This window comes from Oculina patagonica, chromosome 7 (genome assembly GCF_052425735.1).
Source record: "Oculina patagonica isolate OP01 chromosome 7, crgOcupat, whole genome shotgun sequence".
NCBI lineage: Eukaryota > Metazoa > Cnidaria > Anthozoa > Scleractinia > Oculinidae > Oculina > Oculina patagonica.
In genome coordinates, this window is record NC_135764.1 from 26,695,506 (window position 1) to 26,719,864 (window position 24,359).

A 24,359-nucleotide genomic window follows, 5' to 3' on the forward strand; every position below is an offset into this window, starting at 1 on the left:
AGAAAGTTAGCGACTCGCCGAACATGTCCCGCCTTCTGAAGTTGGTGGTTGAAACCAGCGAAGCAGGATAGCTTCCAAGAAAAGCGGATCGAGAAGTTCCTTATAAGCCTAGTCATCTTGAACTAAGGGAACAATTCCAGGGCATCTCTGGATAGTAAGCTGCGTGAACAGACCGATCTGACAAGAAAGCAATATTAAATCGACGTTCGAAACAATATATTGATCTATCTGATGTTTTCCGAGACGAAGTCGAAGGAAACATCGAGACTCGAGGGAAAATAAAACTAACTGTTTCCCTCGGGACCAGACATGACATGACATTAAGCAGGCTCGATGTAGTATTTTTAGCCCTAGGGTGGTCGTTTTGAAAATGGAAATTATCTAGGAAGACATAGCCTGCGTAGCAGGCGTCGAAAGGGGAGGGAGGGGGAGTTGGGAAGAGGGAGAGAAAGAGGGAAAAAAACGGAAGGGGAGTGGAGACGAGAAGGGGAGGGACGCCTGCTCTAAGAACCCCCTTTTGTTCATTTCTGCGGCCGCTGGCGGCCGCAAAATTCTGATTGGCTAGGAAACAATGGGTATTGTAAAATACAAGTTTCACAAACAACTAAGATGGCGGCGGTCATGGACGTATTGGCAAGTGCTTTAATGGAATATTGACTTGAAACCGGAGCAAGAATCTGCTGTCAGGGCTCTTCTAGCCGTAGAGATGTCCTGGCGGTTTTGCCTACTGGTTACGGCAAGAGTTTGATTTATCAAATGTTTGCGCGTGCAAAGAACCACGAACTATTAAACGAAATTCAGTGCGATAATGCAGCGATTCTCGTTATTTCGCCACTGAAGAGTATTATCGAAGATCAGCTCCAGGATTTGGAATCATTGGGCTACCCTGCGGCTGACTTGTCCAAATTATCGAGCGATGATCTTGATCTTGATCCTTTGTCGCCTTTTCGCCTTCAGCCGTGTCTTCGATTTCCCCAATTGCACTTTCAACAGAAAACTGCAGCGGCTTCCTTGAATTGCACCGCTCCGTTAAATGTTTATCTGGTTCTGTTGTAGGCCTTTTCCTTGCTTTCGTTCCGGAGTATAAAACGTCGTTGGAAGTTGACGTTTAGTGCTGATTTCTTCGACCGTTGACTCACAATTCGCCGCCGGAAAAGCAGTGGCATTTCTGGAAGTTACAGCTGTCTTGATAAAATAATAAAAGTCCGCAGCATTTCGTATTTTGCGGCCGCAACTTCTGCAAACGCGTTCTGACAAACTTTGACATTTAAGTAACGGAAATCCAATCGAAGAACAGCAATCTGCCAGAACTGTTCCTGGACTTTCTTGCCTTCTAGATTTCGTAAATAAATTTTCAAACGACGTTCTTGAACCTGATGGACTTTTAAATACCACAGCACAGAATCGACAGCGATCATTGAACTCGTTTTCCTTCATTTGTCGGCGCGTTTTGAACTCTTTGTAGGAGCTGCGGACTTTTTCACGCTAAATCATGGCTGTCCCGAGGTGAGATTTTCTACTTTGCACAAAAATACTTGCGCTTTCGGAGTCCCGGGAAACAGAAATTCCTGCGTATCTAAGAAGCGTGCGCTGCGTTCTGATTGGTTAACGAACTAACAGTTAACTGACAGTTACTAAATTGGATTACCGGAAAATTGGTGGGCGTTGTTGTGTTATAACCTAGGGGACTGGGGAGGAGCAGATGGTCTAGCTATCCAACATGGCGTAGTCGGCATCGAGTTGTGCGGCCATTTTTCAATCTGCTCGCCGATCGCTATCGATCATAGACGTTAGAAGCTTCATTTCTTCGCTCTAGGGGCGACGTTTGTCTCAACTATAAAGGAAATGCCACCCAAGCCAATTCCAAAAACCTCCGAGGGGGCCAGTGCGAGTCCAACAACAACATCTGGACCAAACCTTCAATTTATTTCTTCTGAAATTGCACGAGTGCCGAAGCTTGATATTGCAACCTCTACTCCAGACGGATTCCAAATTTGGAAGCAGCGATGGAACTCTGCAGTGACAATTACAGCCTTCTCCGATCTTCCTAGAGAAACCCAACAAGCTCTATTTACAAACGTCCTGAGCGATGACACCGTTAAAAGAATGAACATCTTAGGGCTACAAGATGTCAATGCTATCATTGAGTCTTTCCAAACCCAGGTATGTGGAAGTACAAGTATCTTTGTTCATGAATACGAGTTTCACAACAGGTCCCAAGGGACAAATGAGTCTTTTGAAGAGTTTTACATTGATTTACAGTCCCTGTTGAATAAATGCCAGTATGAAGATTGTTGCAAGACTGAAACTAGAATGTCATGTAAAGAGCGTGTTCTTCTTGCAAGATTAGTGGCTGGCATAAGGTCCAATGAGGTTCGTAAGAGTCTTCTGTGTATTAAAGATCTAACCCTCGAGAAAGCTGTTCAACATGTTCAAGTTGATGAAGCCACTTCATTTCAAGCAAACCAATTTTCTTCTCAAATAAACAAAACTGGTGCTTCTGCCTACAGAAAAGGCAAATCAAGCAATAACTCTGACAACAGCAATGCACCTCCTTCTGACATGTCAGAAGACAGCCCTAGGAAATGCAAATTCTGTATGAGGTTCCATGTATTCCGAAAGGAATTATGCCCTGCAAAAGATTCTATTTGCAAAGCCTGCAACACCAAAGGCCACTGGGCCAAATCCCTCATGTGTCCCAATAATTCTAAGACTGGTCCAAAGCGACCCAGCGAGGATAGGAAATCAGATGCTCATGCAGCACAGCCTGGCTCCTCTGGAAATCCTTCTCTTCAATTGATTTCAGCTGATGGAAAGTCTCAAATAAGCCACACTGCATCTGTTAAAACTATCAACCTTTCTGCTATTCCTAGTGTTGGAACTCACTGCTATGCTGACTTTGTTATTGGCAATCACAACTGGATTCAGCAGTGCATGGTTGATCCTGGTGCCAATATAAACTGTGTTGGTTATGACTGGATCACTCGTTTTGAAACTCCTGAATGGAACTATAACCTAGAGTGTGGTTCCGTTAAAGCTGCTGGTGGTCACAACCTTAAAGTTGAAGCACGCGTACTTCTGAAGATTTCCTGGCCCCCAGAAGACCCAATTCTCTCAGCTAGCCAATGGTTCCACATTATCCACGGTGAGGATGGAGTTGTCCTTGGCACTCCTGCTTGTCGAGCTCTTGGTGTCATAGATGACCAGTGGCCATTGTCTACTTTGGAAGAAAAAGTCAAACCCTCTTCTTCAACTGTAAAAACACTGCAGGCAGACCCTGCCCAGTCTTTACCTGGCAGCACATTACAGGACCAACTACACTCTGACGCCAACAATTTTGAGTCTCTACCTCCGCCTCCAGATGATGACCTGTTGTCTCACTTGAACTGGATGCACCATGCAGCAGATGACGTACAAGTAAATGTGATTGGAACCTCTTCAGAGCCAACCATCGCCGAGAGTTCAGAAGACTCTGATTTTTCATCCCTCTTACACGATTATGAAGACATCTTTGATGAGACTTTTCTTCCTGCCATGTCAGGTGAACCATTTAAGATCAATCTCAAGCCCAATGCTACACCCTATGCTCAGTTAAAGGCAAGAAAAGTTCCAATCCCTTACTTGGAGCAACTGAAGAAACAACTTCAGGAGATGGAGCAACTTGGAGTAATCTCACCATGCGAAGAACCCAGCCCATGGTGTCACCCAATCGTAATAGCCCCGAAGAAGGGCACTGATGAACTCAGAATTTGCATTGATTTCACTCGCTTGAATAAATTTATTCAGCGTGAATATCATCTCAGTAACTCTCCTTTTGAAGCTGTAACCAGCATTCCTCAAGAGGAGCTTGCATACTTCTGCAAGTTTGATGCTCGCCATGGTTACTGGCAAGTTCCACTTCATGCTGAATCACGTCCTCTCACCTGCTTTATTACACCATTTGGTCGATTTGTGTGTAATCGAGCTGCATTTGGAATTAACAGCATCTCTGAATGGTACAACCGCCGCATGGACAAGGTCGTTGCTGGCCTGGAAGGAGTTCGCAAAATCGTTGATGACATTCTGATCTATGCACCAAGTCTGTCCATTCTGAAGATGCGCACCTGTGCCTTCCTTGATCACTGTCGTCAGCATGGTGTCACGCTCAAACAAACAAAGTCGCAGCTTGCCGTTACAGAAGTCGAGTTTGGTGGATTTCGTCTGACGAAAACTGGCATCCAGACCAGTCCTGACCTACTAAAATCTATCAGGGATTTTCCTCGCCCACAAAACCTCACCGATCTCCGCTCATGGTTTGGGTTAGTAAACCAGCTTGGCAATTTCTCCAAGGAACTCACTGCAATTATGGCACCCTTCCGCCCTCTTCTTGCAAAGGATACAGTGTTCCAATGGTTGCCTGAACATGAACATGCCTTCCTGGAAGCGAAATCTCGCCTGAGTTCCACTCCTGTGCTAACATACTTCGCTGTTAACCAACCAACTATTCTTGCTACTGATGCATCTCGTCTCAAGGGACTGGGTTTCGTCCTCCTACAATTGGTAGATGATGTCTGGAAACCAATACAAGCAGGTTCACGCTTCTTGACTCCTGCAGAAAGCCGCTATGCTATGATAGAACTTGAGGCTCTTGCTGCCTGCTGGGCAATGAAGAAATGCAACATGTTTGTTCAGGGTTTACCACACTTCACCCTTCTTACTGACCATCAGCCTCTCATCCCAATACTGAATTCTAAGGGAATTGCAGATGTCGAGAATCCCAGACTCCAGCGACTTATGATGAAGATGCTGCCATATTCGTTCACTGCAGAATGGGTGAAAGGCAAGGATCATTTGGCTGCAGACGCTCTTTCTCGTTTCCCAGTGGATGAGCCATCACTCGATGATGAGCTATGTAACATTCATGCTGAAGCAGCTGTAAAGATCCAATTTGCTGATAAGTCAACTGAAGACCTACAACTTCATGAAGTTTTTCAAGCTCAGCAGACAGACCCTCAGATTTCTCAAGTTACAGAGTACATCAATTGTGGATGGCCTAAATCACTAGAAGAAGTAGCAACAGTTGCAAAACCTTTCTGGCCTATCCGTCACAACCTTTACCTCGTTGCACCAACCACTGGCAGATCTATTCTTGTAATGAATGGACGAACTGTTATTCCATCCTCTCTACAAAAGAAGATGCTTTTGGTTCTGCATGAAGGGCATCAAGGTGTTGATAAAACTCGCCGCCGTGCCCGTGCTTCCATCTATTGGCCTGGCATAGATCGCGAAATCGAAGACATGGTGAAACGATGCCACCAGTGTCTGACACATCTTCCAGTAAATTCTAAAGAACCACTGGAGCAGCCACCAATACCAACAAGACCTTGGGAGAAGCTAGGTGTTGACCTATTTAGCCTCGATGGAAATGAGTACCTCATTACCACCGACTATTTCTCCTTTTTCACTGAAGTGCATGATCTAAAGAAGAACAGTAAGGCGCCATTAGTGATCAAGGAACTGAAGAAGACTTTTTCGCGCTTTGGAACACCTGTGGAAGTAGTCTCTGACGGTGGCTCTCAGTTCACGTGTAAGGCCTTTGAAGATTTCTCACAAGAGTGGGGTTTCCAACACACTGTGTCATCACCTACACATGCGCAGTCAAATGGCAAAGCTGAGGCAGCCGTAAAAAATGTCAAAAAGCTACTCAAGAAGTGTGGATCAATGAATCATGATGAATTTTGGAAAGGTATGTTAGCAATCCGCAACACTCCACTTGCCTGTGGGAAGAGTCCAGCTGAGTTGTTATTTGGCAGAGCACTGCATGACTTTCTTCCTCGAGTCCCAAACCCTAAGGAAGAATTTCTAACTCCCACCACAAGGAAGAAAATCCTACATGCCAAGAGTAAGGAGAAACTCTACTATGATAAACATACCAAAGTACTACCTCCTCTAGAACTAGGATCCCGTGTCGCAATTCGCTCTCGCAATGACACTGACTGGTCCCTTCTTGGGACTGTTATTGAAATTAGACCAAACCGTACCTTTGCTGTCGAAACTGACCGTGGTTCGGTGCTCATCCGCAACAGAAAGTACCTGAAGCTCACAATCTGACAATGTGCCTTTTCTACATGTTTGCGTTCCTTTTTTATTATCTCCTAAAGAGGGAGGGAGATGTTGTACGTTCTCTGATCTCCTCCTGTCGGGGGAGGGAGATGTTGTGTTATAACCTAGGGGACTGGGGAGGAGCAGATGGTCTAGCTATCCAACAGGCGTTATGCAAAATACCGGGTTCTTACGGCAAGCGTTCCCTCTTCCCCTCTTCCCCGTCTCCATTTCCCCCCCCCCCCTTTTTTTTTTACGCCTACGCAGGCTAGGAAGACAATGTTCGATTTTTGCCAAAATACACCATAATGATCAAACATGACTAAAGTTTAATTTTTTACTGTTCACTTTGTCACAAAGGTTACCATAGCAACAACTGTTGTTTCCTTTTGTTTTCAAAGAAGCCTAATTTTCTCGAAATCTAGATTGACTTTTGGTATTCAGTTTTTGATATGTTAAAGATTAGTAGATTAACTAACTGTTGACAAAATTTTAGAAAAAAATCTGTAAGAGCGTTTTCAAGTAAATCAAGAATGAAATTTTCAGAAAAATTCCGTTTAAATGTGAAATAGGTGCTTTTAAATTGTTTGGTAGTATTTGAACGCAGTTATTCAAAATGAAATATAAATACTTACACCATCATAGACCATTAACTAAAAGCGAGGGAGTTCTTGCTTTAATTTGTTAAAATATATCGACTGCCAATTGCAGGAAACTACAAGAAGTTACAAAAAACTTCATTCTTGATTAACTCTAAAACGCTCTTACAGACTTTTCTGAAATTTTGTCTACATGTAGTCAATCCACTGTTCTCTAACATGTCAAAAAATAAATACCAATTGTCAATCTAGATTTCGAGAAAATAAAGCTTGTTTGAAAACAAAAGAAAACGACAATCGTTGCTATGGTAACCTTTGTGACTAAGTGACCCGTAAAAATTAAACTTTGGTCATATTTAATTATTATGGTGTATTTTGGCAAAAATTGAACATTGGCTTCCTAGATAGTTTTCATTTTCAAAACGACCACCCTAGGGCTACAAAACTACATCGAGCCTCCTTAAGTGCTTTGTTATACATCCCAGAAACGAACGAACAAATTAGCGTTAACAACAGCACGCCTGAGCACGACTTTATTTCTTCTATAAAACACTGCAAATTTACGACAAACACATCGCAAAATACGTACAAAAGAAAGCAAAGAACCGACTTACTTTCCAGGCATTTTCGAAATCCTTCTGCTCTAAAATTTTTTGAGTTCGTGTTTCGAATGAAAAGTAGAAAGCGCTAGTTTTATCCTTAAACTGTTCAACTGTGAATCACGGACTTTCGAAGAACTAGCGACAAATTTCCCGGAATCGTCGAGAAGTGAGCTTCAAAAACATCACGCCACAATCACGTCATTGGTCCCGTTTTGATCACGTGCTTTTTCTGGTTATTGATCACGTTCAGGTCAATGTATCCCGATCGGGATACATTTAAATTTATGCATGGTCACGTGATCACGAATCAGCCAATGAGAATCGTCTTTAGAGTAAGAGAAACTGCGGATGTAGAACAACATGCGATTTTTTCCGTGTTCGCTACCTTTACATGTTTTTTCTTTAATTTTTTTCTTTTTTTTTTTTTCATTCTATCTTACCGTTATGCTTTTTTCCGCTCTTTCCAGAGTTACGTATTTTAACGCCTTAACCAATACTCCCGCTCTTTTTGCATTATTTATGTTCCCGCCCTAACCACTGGTTAAATGTTTCCCCACTCTTTCGTACTTATACGCGCTTGGCACGGTTGTATGTTTACCTTATCCCCTTACCGCCGGTCTCATATTTTTCTTGCCAGCGCTTGTCACATGTTCCATTTTTTCCGGGCTCACCAAGCGTTTTTGTTACCAGCTTGTTTTTGCGTTATGATTGGCTGTTACACTATTTGTCCCTGTGTGGTGTTTGGCTCTGTTAAAACTGCAATATGAGCATTTTTGTGACAGGAAGAACTAATCCGTTCTTTCTTAGTATGTTTACGCAAATACTGCTGCTGCCATAAATTATGTGAAATTTATTTGCTGAACGGTGGGCCCCGGACGGTCTGGTACCTCAACTGGAGCCCTCAGTGAAAGGCTAATTCTACAGATGAGAATAAAAATTATATGTCCATCTCGGAACCTTAAGTTGAATAATAGAAAGCATAACGAACGTTTCGGTAAAATTGGTATATTTTGATAAATACCCGGAAACATTTGTTAATGATTCCAACTTATCTTTGCCTGTGTCAGGAATCAGCGGGTTTTATCCTCAGGGATTATTCCCGATTGATGATTTTCAATTTATCTTCTTTATAACGTTATTTTAACATATTTCATATCTCGTATCCTAGTTTGTAGTAGTCTTCCTCGCAGCCGTTTTTAGTGTCGTCACGCAACGCTCCTTCCCACAAACGGCTGCTCACATTCGAACAACATTCCTTTCCCTTTGTTTCTAATGCGACTAATCACAGCAGAGGAGATTGTAATCAATACGTTTTTTCCCGCGAATTCGGTTGTTGCAGAAGAACATTTCGATGCGTTTCGAAAACGTTGGCAATGTTTAAACGGAACCAAAAGCAAAAACTGTTGCACTTCCATTTCAAAATACGTTTTCAAAACATTGTCAACGCGTTTTGAAACATTCGAAAACAAATTGACAATGCATTAGATATTTAACGAAATCACCGAGCATTTAGAATCATTCACGGGACTCAGTGTTGTGCCAGCTTTTAAAACTCTCTACAGCGTATTTTGAACCCACTTGCAGCATTACTTTCGGTTTGAATTTGGAGCAGAAACTAATCAAATACACAGAGTACTCCTGTAATTTTGCGGCATGAATGAAATCTTGCTGCATGTCTGCGTTTCAAATGACATTCGATCCCGGGTTTTACTAAAAGCAGGCCCGCGGCCCGGCGGCCCACCTCACGGCCCGCGGCCCACCTATATATACATACCCCTCAAAGCTGTTTGAAGTGCTGACAATGGCCTATATTTTCAACACGAGCGAGAAAATACCACAAGTATTCGCGTGGTTGACGAGGATCATGGCCTATGTTTCTTCCCCGTTTTGCACTATGATGGCAAATTCGCCAAACTGATTATGAAACTCTTGATGCAACAAGTTTATCTCCAAGGGATAGCTCCCAAATCGCTTTTTATCGATAGGATAGCAACGAAACCCGAACGCCTCCATCTTGTTTCGCTTCTTCGTTCTCGCCCCAGGCTCTTATTGTCGTCCGATGGAATGCCTGGTTACTAAGCTACAACGTTCTGCAAACGCATGTTCTTGTTGTCACACAAAAATCCATGGTAAAACCGTGTTTAATGAAGAAATATCTGTCAACAAATACCAAAAAAAGTCCAGCCATATGTCAAAGTTGGTGTTCATTATATAAATGAGCTGAAATTGTGGGTAAGACTGAAGTATTTTCCTTTTCAATGTTAAGTGAGTTCACGTTCGATTTTCGATGAAGAAGACTCCTGAAGACTCGACTTCGGATTTTCTTTGATTTAAGCTGATAGGTGGGCCACGGGCCGCAGGTCGTGAGGTGAGCCGCCGGGCCGCGGGCCGTGAGGTGGACCGCGGGCCGTGGGCCGCCGGGCCGTGGGCCTGCTTTTAGCGAAACCCATTCGATCCATGTATTTCGCACGCACGCAACAAGTTATGATGATAAATAAATTTTATACCGCGGCCACAACTCTCTATAACTGGTGCCAATTAAACCCTTCTGCGGTTAAGTTATCAAAAAGGGCTTTGCTTCGCTGACCGTTGCAATAAAACAGCATAAAAATGAAAGGCACAAACTTTTATCTTTTAGCTTATTTAGCAACGGGTCAACATGCGGCGCTACATTGTCTGGCGTGTAAATTGCTTCGTATAAATTGTTTTTCTGAAAAAAAAAACGCAGAAGACTTAAAACCGAAGACGATACGTCTCATAAAAAGTTTTAAATGCCTTTGCCGCGTAAAAAAAGTTAAATTTGACTACATTTAATTTGTGTTGGGATAAACTTTACTCATCGCCAGTTCATCCAACAAGTCATGCACGGCGGAGTATGCGTTTGGGAGCGACAAATATAATTATTGTTTTCGTAGTCTTGTGTCTTCTTACTGAAAGATTGCTGTTCTGGACGTCTTTATTGAAGCAGAGGGAAATATTTTCCAGTATTTTAAAGTTTTGCGGAGCATTCAGATCAAACGTTCCAACTGAAGCGGCCAACGTGTAAATAAAGAAACATATTTTATCCATTTCTAAAAGTTTTCACAACGGATTAAATAACATTGCGAATTCACAGCAAAAACATTGATTAGAAATGTAGTCGAGGAAAAGAAAGATGTTTTTGTCAACCTACCTACGGGTTTCGGAAAGTCTTTCCTGTATCAAGTCATTGTTAAGCGGTATTGATAGGAAATTGTAAACATTTCGAGGCTTTCCCACGGCATGAAGCTGCCGCGGTTTCTCCATTGTCTTTCTCGACTCTTAATAAGCGTTCCGTTCTTGAAATTTCTCGATCCTTAAAGATTCCCTTCAATTCAGTTTTAAGCTCTTGAAGATGATCAGAGGCCCTTTTAAACGTTATAAGCCGTCGATAGCACGCTTTGCAAACTGACAACTCGCTGGTCGCTGAATAGCAGATCACATTCACATCCAGACAAGAACAAATCTAGCCTGCGTAGCTGGCGGTATTGTTGGGTATTAAAGCGTTGTAAAGCGCCCACCAGCAAGCGGCGAAGCCGCGACAACGAGCGACGCAGCCGCGAGTGGCTTGGAGAGGAGAAGCTGATATTGCGCTTAAATACCCAACAATGCCGCCAGTTACGCATTCTAGAACAAATCAGAATAATCGCAGGAAAATCGAAATGGTTCTCAACGCATTTGTATTTAAGCTCGAAATTTGAAATGTATTGCAAAACATCAAAAGCCTCTTCGACACTTTGAACTGAGAACTCCAAGATAAAACACGCAAAGCGATTGGTTAGATTACTTTGGCGCGCACGGTTCACGAAATATATAAACCGAATGGTGATTGGTTGAAATGGTGGACAGGAATGTTGTTCGGATGTGAGCAGCCGTTTGTGAGGAGGAGCGTTGCGTGACGACACTAAAAACGGCTGCGAGGAAGACTAAGTTTGTAGGCGCATTCCCAGAATTGGCTGTTTCCTTTGTGAGGCAAATCGTTAATTATAACTCAGAGCGTCTTACGCGGGGTACGGGTTACCACCTTAATAAAGTAACTAACTAAACGTTTGTGTCGTAAGGTTTTCTATTAGGTTATTACATGACTTTTGTCAAATATAACTAACAATTCTCCCACGGCGCAATTTGATTGGTCAAAGGAGCGGTACATTTTTTTTGTCTTGTTTTGTTTTCTTTTTGTGGACCGCTCGCATTGTAATTCTAGTGATACGACTCAGTCACGGCGCGCGCTGGCTTGCGACAGGAGATAAAAAAGGTAACTAATTATTCTCCTACGGCGCAATTTGATTGGTCAAAGGAGCGGTACAGATTTTTTTGTCTTGTTTTGTTTTTGTGAACCGCTCGCATTGTAATCCTAGCGATACGACTCAGTCGCCGCGCGCGCTGGCTGGCGACTGGAGATAAACAAGGTTGTTCAGTCTGAAAATCAAGGTAGTGAAACAAGCTTGTTTTTCAAACATAATTTGAACTTAATTAAGGAGGCTCACCACTTTTAAGCTTTGATACTTAAATTTTCGAAAATTTAAGGTGGCTCTGAATCCCATGTACATAATTATTTTAAACATCGCCAACAGTTGTATCTTAACAGCTGATTTTATTCCATATTAAAAATGGGGGTCACAGAGCTCGTTTTTGAGTTATAAGCACTTAAAGCGAAAATTAAGGGTGTTTTTAACAGGTATACCGTTGCTATGGTAACTTGTAATGACAAGAAAATAATCATAGCTTCTTCACCAGTGATTCGGCATCTGTTTGATACCATAACTGTTGCGTCAACTGAAAAAGAGTCTTTGTATTGATCCATCAAAGTTGAGTTGCTAAAAAAATGCAGGAAACGGTTTTGAGCCAACTAAAAATACTTTACTTTGATCAGCGAGAACTACCCATAATCAGTATAAACATAATTTACTGCAAATAAAGATATTTATTCATGCAACCGAAACTTAAGGTTTGCTCAAAACTACATCATTGTGATTATTATTTGTACAGGTCTCCGAGTAATTTCTAAAACGCAAGAAGTCTTTATATATAACTTTGTAATCCACCTGATATGTTTTTCCTTTTTTTGTTTTAACCTTAACAGTACGTTGTAAATTTATGTCTGCAATGAGTAAGACATCCGCGCCTTATAGATGATTAACCATTTTTTACTGATAAACCTTCCTTTTATATTTGTTTTTGGTTTGTATTCGTTGATACGTTACATTTCAGTCATGGCGTACATGTAGTATTTTAGTCCGCCATTACGGGTCGTTTCCTTCAGGAGCGTCGTTCGAAATATCATCGAGGTACTTCTACTCGTTATTAATGTTTTGCAAAGATATCTGGCGTTAATAATGAAGAATAACCCAAGTTTGCCCTGGAATTTTTATTTTGGCTAGTAAACATTCCTTCGTGCGAGGCTCACATAAACATTACAGGCGGAAATAGCGCAGAACAGACTGGTTCAAAACAACAGACTATTTAAGGCTACTATAAACTATGACTTGCAAAACGCTTATCCGCGTATTCACTATTTTACATTTATACAACGTCTATAAAATAAAAATGACACGACTTGTTAACTTTTGAGACACTTTCTAATACCACTATCAATTTTGACCCAAAAAGACGTCTTTCGAATATACAGCGTCTACAAACTAAAAAATAGGGCCCCAATGGGTCCATGTGTTTTGCTGCTAGAGCAAAGTCTTAGGGAACATGTTGATGAAAGACAAGTGAGTCGAGATTGAAATCCAACGTCTTTTATTGTCTGTCACTTGTGTGCAGGTTAATAATTGCACTATATTGTAGTCACTTTGTGTTAATTCAATCCTGATAATTTTACTGATCAAAATTCAGAAATTATAAATAATCGCACGCGCACCGGCGTACAACAACAGAAAGACGGCGTTGAACGAAACGCAAAGTTCATTTTGAAAGCGAAAGTTTACAAATAATTATTATCATTCGTCAGTCATCCCTTCACGCATGAACACTCGTCGAATTTCAGTGTCTTCACAAAAAGATCGGAAGATCGATAAGGACCAATTTTTGATTCTGCGAAAGTTCGTTTTCTTAAAGTTTTAGAAATTTGTGAAGTTGGAGGATTCACTGAGGACTGCGTAGCCGAAGATGCAGTGGCTCGCTGGACATCAAATTCTATTTTTCACGGCGTTTAATTAATCTTCACAAAATAAACATGTGGCGCCAGCGCGTCTGGCAGTCTAAAATTCATTTTTCAAAAAACTTTCCCTTTCCAGCTATTTTAGCGGGGCTTATACTATAGTACCTACCTGTCAGTCGTAGAAAAGCTGAAATTTAAGGATGAACTGTTTATTAAATGAAGACCGTATTATTTTTTAATAACTAGTAAACAAACTGGTCGCCACGCATTTAAACACGAACTGACGAATGTTGCATCTGATGCAGTGAATCTGGTGAATGAGAACTTCCTTTAATATTTCTTTGTTTTCGACGGTGTGCACCACTGAATAAGTTTCTTTCCCATTGTGATGTTACTAGTATTAATTCGTTTCTAGCTGTCTTTTATATAGCTCGAATACAGCTACAATTAGCGGTGCAGCCTAGCTACCAGCATGGTATATTCCTTTCCAGCTGTCTTTGCGTGACAAGTTACACGTTCATACATTTTATTTTAAAATATGAAGTTCAGAGTTAATACAGTACTAGTATGCTGTAGACAGTGTAGACAAGGTGAGGGTAAGTTTATTTTCAAAGCGAAAGTTTACAAACTGTGCACTAACCGGTCCTTTGGAGAAAATATTTATGACCTTCGGCGAGGTTCCAAGTCTTCGCTCTTTTCGTAAATGATGAAAACTGCAGAATAATTTTCTCATAAAACTGGAGTGGTCGCGCCACAGTTTGTTTTCTTTCCCAATGCGATATACTTTTAAATCGGTTTTCTGTTTTCCAACGTGTCCAACGTGGTTTGCGTTCGAATACTTTGGCCCGTAACTTCGAATGCGATCAGCGCTACGGTTCATTGGTTTCGATTTTGTTTGTTCATGGATTTGATTGACATCGGTAGTTCAGATTTCTCCTCTGTTACGGCACTTACACCTTACACCTTACGGCACTTACGGCACAAACTTCAGCTCTCAATGTGTTTTGCTTGCAGCCCTTGCGGCTGCAGCAAAACACAAAAACTACACGACTATTATCTATTGAGTCACTAAGAAGACTCAAATTAAAAATTATATGTCAGATATATCACCAGTTATAATCCACCAAGATTTTTTCTCCTGCATTGATTGGTCAAAATGCATTGATGACGTTATACATTTCAAACACACAATTATTACACGATGATGCCATTTTAAAGTGAACATGCTAACCAGAGAAACGCTTGCGTGACATTTGCATAAATTGTGTGCCCTGGAGTAACAAAAAACTATCCAACAAATCGATGAATGTAGAAATTAATTGAAAGCGTCTTTTCCAAAACTAAGTTTCTTACCACGAGCGGTGGACCCTTTCTAAGTCCAGACATTTTGTAGAGTAAGGACTGCAGAAAATTCTTGGAGAATTATAACGCCAATGTAGTACAACTGGATCATTTCTCAATTAGCTGTTAAGTCCTTGGCTTCAAAACTGTCGTCCTAATTTCATTATGCTTATTTTTCAGGCACCCTAGTCATATGTACACGATGCCTTTCTCAGACAATAGACATTTCGGAAACTAATAAAGTCTACTATTATCTACCATTTTACATTTGCAAGAAGTTCCTCAGGTCCTTGCTTACTTTCTCTGTGACACGAGTTCTCCTTCGGGTTCTCCTTCGTCAGTCTTTCTTTCTAAAACACCAAAAAAAAACCAAAGAAATGGTAAGTACAGTTGAACCTCTCTACAAAAGCCACCTTTAAAAAGAAATCAACTGTCGGTTGTTACAGTGTCCATTGAAGAGAGGTTTCAATGAGAGTAAAGTGGCAAGTACTAAAACCCGAAACGAAACGAAAACGTTGCACACCAGTTAGCCTAAGGTTAGCCTGTTTGCAGTTAGTTCTTAATAATGTGATGGGTTTTGCTCGTTTCGGTGGTTTCGTTTCGTTTCAGGTTTAAGTACATGCCGAGTAAAGTGCATAATCAGCGAAGAAGAGAGACGAAAAAATCCTGGCCGTTGTAGGTGATCGTTGTAGAGAAATAACCGAGAGTCAGTTGTCGGCCTAAAATTTGATGAAATGGCCGTAAAAGCTCAATTAGGCCGCACCCCTAAGCCTATTTCTTTGTTGGACCTTATAAGGGCTTTCAAAAGGGAGGGGACTTATTTTAAACCATATATCAGTTACAATACATATAATGAAATCAAGAGGACCTTTTCAAGTATTTTTTGAGTTCTCTTTGGTTGCGCACTTTGACAAAATACTGCAGCAACAATAATAGGTAAATGAGATAGATGAATACCTTAAACTGAAGTGTGCCGTTATCTAGCTTGTCTCGCTGTTCATATGTTGTCATGACCTACCATCTAGGTAAGTGGTCTTCATAGAGAGGGGCAAGCCTAGGTCTTAAAAATTTCACATGAAACCTCATCCAACCTTATTAGAGAGAACCGGACTAAAAGAACATTACACGATAATCTCAAATTTAGTCAAAATATTTTAGCTAAAGCAAAAATTGTTACCTGATCGAATACAGCAGCCAAGTTAAAATCATTTTTTATGCTGCAAATGCAGTTCCCTCTCATCAATATCGGCAATTTTGCTTCGCGATCGAAATTAACCCAGACTCAACCGAATTTTAATAATCTGATCTCTTCACGTATTATAATTTTGATTTAACTCGTACTTGGTGAACTATAAATAGAAATACGTCATCAAAACCACTTACTTTCTTTTCCAAAATCAAATAAAATCAAATGTCACGTTATCTCCAATCAGCACAAACGGTGCCCAGTCTTCAACCTTGGGAAAGCCGTTACCTCTCATCCACTTCATGGCCTCGTGAAGAGATTCACTGGCACTTTCGTTATTGGCAAGGTGCTCGTAGAAACCATTCATGAGCTGCTCTGTTGCACTGTCTCCAAGCGCCCACAATGCCACAAGTACCGAGCGTGCACCGGATCCTAGGAACGCCCGTGCGATTCCAACAACTCCTTCGGCTCTAATCTGTCCACGTCCACTGTGACAGCAGCTAAGCACTACCAGTTTCGCTCGTAGTCGAACTTTCGAAATGTCAGACATCGTCAATAGGTAGTCGTCCTCTAGAGGAGCCCCACCAGCAACCCGTACAGTTGGCGCAAGGGCAATCTCTCCTCTTTCAGCATTACCATGTGCAGCAACATGTATCAAACTCACTGAACTTATTACCTCAAGCACAGCCCGCTTGGTCGCGCACTCTCCTATCAGAGGCTGAACGCCCAGCATTCGTCCAACCATCTCTGCTTCCTTTCTTGCACAAGGCAATGGCTTGAAGTTTTCAAGACGTCCCTTGTAAAACACCAGACCAACTTGAGGATCGCCCACTATCAGTGCACCAGTTTCACTGTGATAGTCTGCTGGACTGTCTTGGATGAGCTTCAGAATCGACAACGAAGGAACGATACGGATCCTAAAGGACTCTGCTAGATACTTGCCGTCTTCATTACTTAGTGCTGCAAATGGAACTTGGTTCAAAAAGCGATCAGGAACAACAATGATTTCGGGCTCTTCAAGCAAATCAACCACAGGACCAATGACCATTCGGTAACACAAAGAAAAGCTGGATTCGGGATTTTGACTTTCCTCCTCGTCGTCCTCAACAAGTCGCAAAGCTGCAATGCTCTCTTCTAGGGATGACTCCAGTTTTTGCTCAATGGCATTTAAAGATCGATCTTCACAACTTTCTTCGGGTAAAACACCAAAGCATCGGAAATTTTTAGCAAAAAAATCATCCAAATTGGTAATTTCTCTGGCGCAAAAAATCTCTTCATTAACGTTTATTCTTTGGAAATGAATGAGCCCGCTTGATTTGAGAATCCAAATAAGAACATCTTGACCGTGATAAGTAATGAACAGACAAGAGCAGTTCTTTTCCTTTTTAGGCGAGGACGTTAGTCTCGAGCCTTATGTTATGAAGCGATAAATCGGTTGGGTTTACAACGGGCGATGGGCAATGGGCGATGGGCGATGGGCGATGTGCATTCTCGTCCCCATAGCCCTTTTTGTTTCTCTTAGCCGGCAGGGCCTAGGCACGAGGAAACAAAGGGCTCTGGGGACAGAGAATAACCGAAAAAATTCGAATTTTTTTGATTGGCTGTTCGAAAACAAAGAAATTTTACACGGAAGTCAAAATGTTCGAAAGGCTGATGGCGCGAAAATATGAACAGATGAAGACATAGAGGATTTGGAAGACGATCCTGCCAAACAAACAGCGTCCATCAACTTTGACAACACTTGTCGCTGTTGAAATAAAACGGTTTTACTTAGAAACCATCCAGTTAATATTTTTGGCGAGAAAAGTAACAAAGAGCCAGAATTGCTAAAGGTGCTCGAGTTTTTAACTGGAAAAGAAGTCAAGTCTGACGATGGCTTTCCGAATAAACTGTGCTAGCCGTGCTTTCGAAAGGTTAAGACAGTCATAGAATTTCGTTCGCTGTCTTTGGCGTCACTTTCTAAACAGGAATTGTCGATTAAAGCAACTGGTGTGAAAAGAATGCGTGCCTCGCAACAAGTAGAAGACTCGCCTAAATTGTGCTTGACAAAGAAAGCAACACCTTCCGTTTTGAATGTAACCCAAGATTCGTGCGTCGAGGCATTGAACCATTTTTCATGGGAAAAAGTAATGGTTGAGATGAGAGACCGGTCTTGGATGTTCTTGCTACAATTAGCAAACAACCGTCAGAGTCACAAGTGCCTCCAGTGTGCTTTGGTTACCCAGTTTTGATGTATCAGAGAAATTCCAAGCTGGGTATGCTTCAGAAGTTGCTATCAATTTTGCTTATGTCCGGTGGATGTAGTCGCAGGGTGAGTACACTCGTTTCAGTTTAATAAACTTTGCTAGCAAAATTTACCAGTAGCTTACAGGTATTTTTAAAAAATAGAGGTTTTCTTCCGAATTTGAAAAAAAAACATGGGAGGATATCCGAGGCGAAGATGAGTTTAGCGGCCGGTATATGCGGACCCCCGAGGAAACAGCCTATTTTTTTTTTTTTTTTTTTTTCATTCATCAGAAAAGAAAAAAATGCGCGAATTTTTTATTTGTTATTTATTTGATTCGAAAAAATGGTAGTTATTTCAATGGAATAACCAACTACACGGTAAAACCTTAACTATATTCCCCTTTTTTGTATTTTATTGAAATGTATTGACATGTTCAATATTGCTTTGCTATTATTATTTTTATTATTATTTGTAAACCACTGGCATTCAAGAGATTTTTACATGAACATATGTTAGTTATGTATACAGATTACATAGATATTGTATAGAGGTGGCTTTAATGTTCCAGTTGTGAGTAGAAATCAAGACCGTTTGTGACCTTACAACATCAATACATTGCTGTAGGTTTTTTTATACATTGCTGTATAATGGCAGTCAGAAAAACAAAAATTCTACAAAGTTCTTACCTACATTTAACACTTGCAAAAAGGGTTAGGGATATAGGTAACTGAATTTTGTCAAATAAGGGGATGTTCCTATTTTAATTACTCCATATCTTGAGTATGCAAGCTCAAGTAAAATTCTTTCAATGGACAGTTTCATGTTTATTGACTCCTGTATGTTTAAATTAATTTAAAGTTTTGTTTTCAGATATTCACTTGCTTGAATGCTATTGGAGTCACGCAATCTCAGAAGACATGGGTAAGAGCAATGGATCGAATTGGCAGTGGATTGGTATCAAAAGTCCAAAAGCTAGTTCAAGAGGGTCTTGAATTTTATGTCAACTTTGACAACCTTGACTTCAAGATCGTTGCAAATCAGGTTCTCACGAATCACCGTAACACAGATGTGCATTGGATTAACCAGTACATCACCTTTGACCAGGTGCCATCCACACATCTTGATGATCAGAAACCACTGGTTGATTTGAAAGAACTGCCTCTGACGGAGTACTTACTTAGTCAGGGGGAAGAAAAGAAGTTCAGAAGTAATATCACAGTGTTGGCTGCTAGAGTACTTACAAAGATGGTTCCATCATTCCAAGAGAACTTGATATTAGACACCGTGTTTTCTCTGTTGCAGTTGCAGTTAGTGCGACTACAGGAACGTTTCGAAATATTGCACCTAGCATACCTAGTTGGGAATATGCAGGCCTAAAACTCTTCCTGTAAATACAATGCATGCAATATGAATCACATTCAGATTGTGAGCATAACATTTTTATAATGTGGGAGTCAGTGGCACTGCATTAAAATCATAATGAATTTTGTGAAAGTTAACCCCAAACAGTTGTAAACTAATGCAAGGGTAGCCATGCAAAAGTACTGCCAAACAAGATTTCCTACATATGGTATTGTATTCTACTAGGTCAGACAATAATTTGCAGGCTAAATTTTTAGTTGAAAGTTACCAATAAAAGTTTTTAAGGATTGGGATGGTCTGAGTGAATCCATGAAATAAAGATGATGAAATACCGTGTAACCTTAAAAAAGGAACATACTATTAATACTTTAACAATAAAAACATACAACTAGTCATGTTGTCAGTTTCAAAATGGAGTGTTTTAATAAGCTATTCTATGTCCTCAAAGCATATTGTCTATAGTTACAGCACTATACTTTATTAAATGTGCTTGAAGGTGGGAAAAGACAAAAGTAGAAAATTCATTTACAGCATGTAGTATTATAAATATAAGTCATAACAACATTTTGTTTACAAAATTGATTCACTTACAGAACCTTATATATTTATTACTGTTGTCAATGGAAATAACTAAACACAGATACTAATTAATAAATACTTGCCACTCTACAATGAGATGTGCTTCATCAATTACGACAGCTTTCATATTCAATCTCACTTCTTCGCAATCCAACACTTTTCTCAATTTTCCAACAAATGCCTCCTGGTTATGGTGGGTGATTACCGTCATAATTAAACTTTGGATTATGTTACTTGTTATTGCATTTTGTTTTACAATAAGTTGCTTGTGTGTTTGAATTTTATGTTGGTTGTATCAATTTTCTGTCAGAATTCAGAAATTTTCGCCTAATCAAATTTTCGGTAACTCTAAACTTTCTAGTCATTTGAATTTTTCAGGTTGTGCCAGTTTTCGGGAACTATTCCAATTTCAGACTGTTTTCCAATGCTTTGCATCTCCGATTCGTTTTTCGTTTCTGGTGTATTTTTTGCCAGTAGTTCGAATTTTCGGACACATTCAATTTTCTGCTAGTAGTTCGAATTTTCGGACACATTCAATTTTCTGCTAGTAGTTCGAATTTTCGGACACATTCAATTTTCTGCTAGTAGTTCGAATTTTCGGACACATTCAATTTTCTGCTAGTTCCCGGCGCCATATTGGAATAGTAACCGCGCAGACATGATAGCGAGGCTACCGGTGACCCGTGGCTGAGCGTGAAGAGAGATTACAGTGAGGATTCGGCAATTAGCCCGTGGTTTTTCGCGTGTTTCGGAACATAAGCGAAAGTTTTGATTCTAATAATACTCCTTCGTCATCTTCTAAGATGAATGGAAAATATTGGGCCGCTTTTGGCTGTAAAAAAGGCGAGTAAACTTCTCAGGGGCTATCAGTAGTTTGCGTAACAAAACACAAGGAGATCCAGTGAAGAAATCGCATCCATGGTGTAATCTGATAAGACGCCAGCATGAGCATGGTGAGGACAATTTTCTTCGTCTTTAAAGCAATTTTTCTTTGTACTAATCATTACAAAAAAGGAAATATACACAGCTCTCCTGAGCAAGTCGTTGGGATCAGAAAGAAAGGTTTTTAACATGCAATGTTTACAGAACTTTTGTTTACTTGCTCTCAATCACTGAAGTTGATGTTTAATAATACTTTACATTACACAATGCCCAATTCTTGAAAGTTTTCAGTAAAATAGTTATCCCAAATCAGGAATTATTCTCAATTTTGCAGACTTCTTTTTTATTTTATTTCTGAGTGTGGCAGTTTATTTTATATTGGTTAGAGCTGCTTTTAGGTGAAGTTATAAGCTTGGTTTAAATAAAGTTTTAATATTATCTCATAGGTAAAGAGAAATCCCAGCAACATAGATTGTGAAACATTCTAAAAGGAGTCTGCCAGTTGAAAGAAGCTCAGAAAATCATCTATTCAAGTCAAGAAATGGAAAATAACACAAGCAGAGGGCAATTTTTTAAGAATAAAAAATGTTTTCAGTTGAAATGACTGCATCAGCTACTAAGTTTTGAAATAAATCATTTGCAGTGTTGAATCAAGGTGTTTCAAAAAGCCATTTAACAGTTCCTGTTACTATAAAAAAGTATTACCAACCCAAACAGTATGGTAAGGATTATTATTATGAGATGCACAAAATGTGGACCATGTATAACTGACAATAATGCTTGCAAGTGTAAAGTTATATTTACAAAAATTGCCTGAGGGAATGATAAAATCATTGCTATACTTTACATGTCCAGGGACAACTGTATTTGTTCTTTGTCCTTGCCTTATTCTGGCCTTAAAGGAATTTTATTGACTATTTTGGAGAGAAAAGGCTTGCTTTTTCAATTTTTTTTTAACACCACATTCTCAGACAAAACAAATTCCACCCCTACACATTGACCTGGTGTGGGAGACGCGGTGGCCAATGGTTAGCGCACTCAACTCCCAGTCGAACGGCCCGGGTTCGAGTCCTGGTGGGGGAGCTGCGTTGTGTTCTTGGCCAAGACACTTTACTCTCAGTGCCTCTCTCCACCCAGGTGTATAAATGGGTAACAGCGAATTTACTGCTGGCATTCCATCCAGGGGGGAGTAGACCTAGTCGCTTAATGCTACGGAAACCGGGATAAGCTCCAGCTGTATGAGCCACTTGGCTCGGACACAGACTTTACCTTACCTTTTACAGATTGACCTGGAGGTTACAACAAGAGAAATTCCTCTTCCCCATTGATGGTAGAGTTTCATATGGACACCGAACTACAGCTAATCTAGCAGAGTTCCATCCAGCTTCATGATGAAGATTTTATTTATTTTTATTTTCTTTACTGTCTTATTTAAACAACACATTCATCTTAAACATTACATAAATATTTTCAATACTACATGCAGGACCTTAAATTTTATAGCTCCCCATTTGAGATAATAAACATTCAGAAAGTGTTTAAAGTATTGACATACTTTCTGGTTTCAGTGTAAAAGATTTATGGGTGGTTAACCCTTTACTGTCAAAGAATGAACAGCCCCAAAACTTTACCAGGTCAATATATACACATGTACACAAAAGGAGGTGTAACAGTAATTAAAATTTTTCCCTGAATTTGACCAAATTCTCTCATCTAGAGCTGATAGAAAAGTTGATTTTTAACCTCTTCTGGAGAAATAATACCAAAATGATGGGTTATCACTGATGGACGATTAAACTACCCTGACTGTAATGTGGTTGAGACCAAACTTTGCCTGAAATTCAACCAGTTTAAATTCAATGATGCATTATTCTCTTTGCAGATCAATCAGACTTTTCATCAGGTGATTTAATAGGGTGCAATAATACTCCTGGTTAATGAGAAAAAAGTTTTCCCTTTTCTTTTGCATTTTTATTTCTTGAGTAGATGTTTCTCTGTGCCTTCTTTTAAATAGTGACTTCCTTGTGTGATAATTTCACAATCCATGTTTACTGGGATAGTTTTCACCTATGAGACAATATTGAAAACGGATTTAAACTAAGCTTACAACTTTACCTAAAAGCAACTCTTTGTTATCAATAATCTATTTCTTTTAAATCTTATCAAAATACAATAAGCTTATATCAGACTCAAAATAAATACAGAAATAAAAAAAACCGTAGGCAAAATTGGGAATAATTTCTGAATTGAGATATATATTTAAATGGAGACTTGTCAACAGAAGGGCTTTCCTAGATATAAAATATTATCAAACAACTTCAGTGATTAGAAGCAAGTATAAAACAAAAGTTCTGTAAACATTGCATGTTAAAAACCTTTCTTTCTGATCCCAACGACTTGCTCAGGAGAGCTGTGTATATTTCCTTTTTTGTAATGATTAGTACAAAGAAAAATTGCTTTAAAGACGAAGAAAATTGTCCTCACCATGCTCATGCTGGCGTCTTATCAGATTACACCATGGATGCGATTTCTTCACTGGATCTCCTTGTGTTTTGTTACGCAAACTACTGATAGCCCCTGAGAAGTTTACTCGCCTTTTTTACAGCCAAAAGCGGCCCAATATTTTCCATTCATCTTAGAAGATGACGAAGGAGTATTATTAGAATCAAAACTTTCGCTTATGTTCCGAAACACGCGAAAAACCACGGGCTAATTGCCGAATCCTCACTGTAATCTCTCTTCACGCTCAGCCACGGGTCACCGGTAGCCTCGCTATCATGTCTGCGCGGTTACTATTCCAATATGGCGCCGGGAACTAGCAGAAAATTGAATGTGTCCGAAAATTCGAACTACTAGCAGAAAATTGAATGTGTCCGAAAATTCGAACTACTAGCAGAAAATTGAATGTGTCCGAAAATTCGAACTACTAGCAGAAAATTGAATGTGTCCGAAAATTCGAACTACTGGCAAAAAATACACCAGAAACGAAAAACGAATCGGAGATGCAAAGCATTGGAAAACAGTCTGAAATTGGAATAGTTCCCGAAAACTGGCACAACCTGAAAAATTCAAATGACTAGAAAGTTTAGAGTTACCGAAAATTTGATTAGGCGAAAATTTCTGAATTCTGACAGAAAATTGATACAACCAACATAAAATTCAAACACACAAGCAACTTATTGTAAAACAAAATGCAATAACAAGTAACATAATCCAAAGTTTAATTATGACGGTAATCACCCACCATACTATGGGGACGAGAATGGGCGATGTGATGAATCGAACCGAAGGGGATTGGTAACTAAGGACATGTAAAAGGTCACGTGAGATTTTACTTGAGATTTGTTCGCCGTCCGCCATCTTGGATGTTGTTGGT

General features: G+C 40.1%; 1 protein-coding gene and 2 long non-coding RNA genes across 3 annotated transcripts in view; 1 reads left to right on the forward strand and 2 right to left on the reverse strand.

Moving 5' to 3' along the window:
• LOC144660428 (uncharacterized) overlaps nucleotides 1-24,359 on the reverse strand; it is an 84,639-nt gene that overhangs the window by 37,242 nt on the left and 23,038 nt on the right. The gene's annotated exons all lie outside the window — the stretch shown is intronic.
• On the forward strand, nucleotides 20,641-21,633 carry LOC144660547 (uncharacterized). Its single transcript, XR_013572102.1, has 2 exons — nucleotides 20,641-21,054; nucleotides 21,430-21,633. It is a non-coding gene; the product is annotated as an uncharacterized LOC144660547 (long non-coding RNA).
• Nucleotides 22,369-24,223, reverse strand: LOC144660549 (uncharacterized). Its single transcript, XR_013572104.1, has 2 exons — nucleotides 23,468-24,223; nucleotides 22,369-23,050 (listed from the first exon to the last, which is right to left on the reverse strand). It is a non-coding gene; the product is annotated as an uncharacterized LOC144660549 (long non-coding RNA).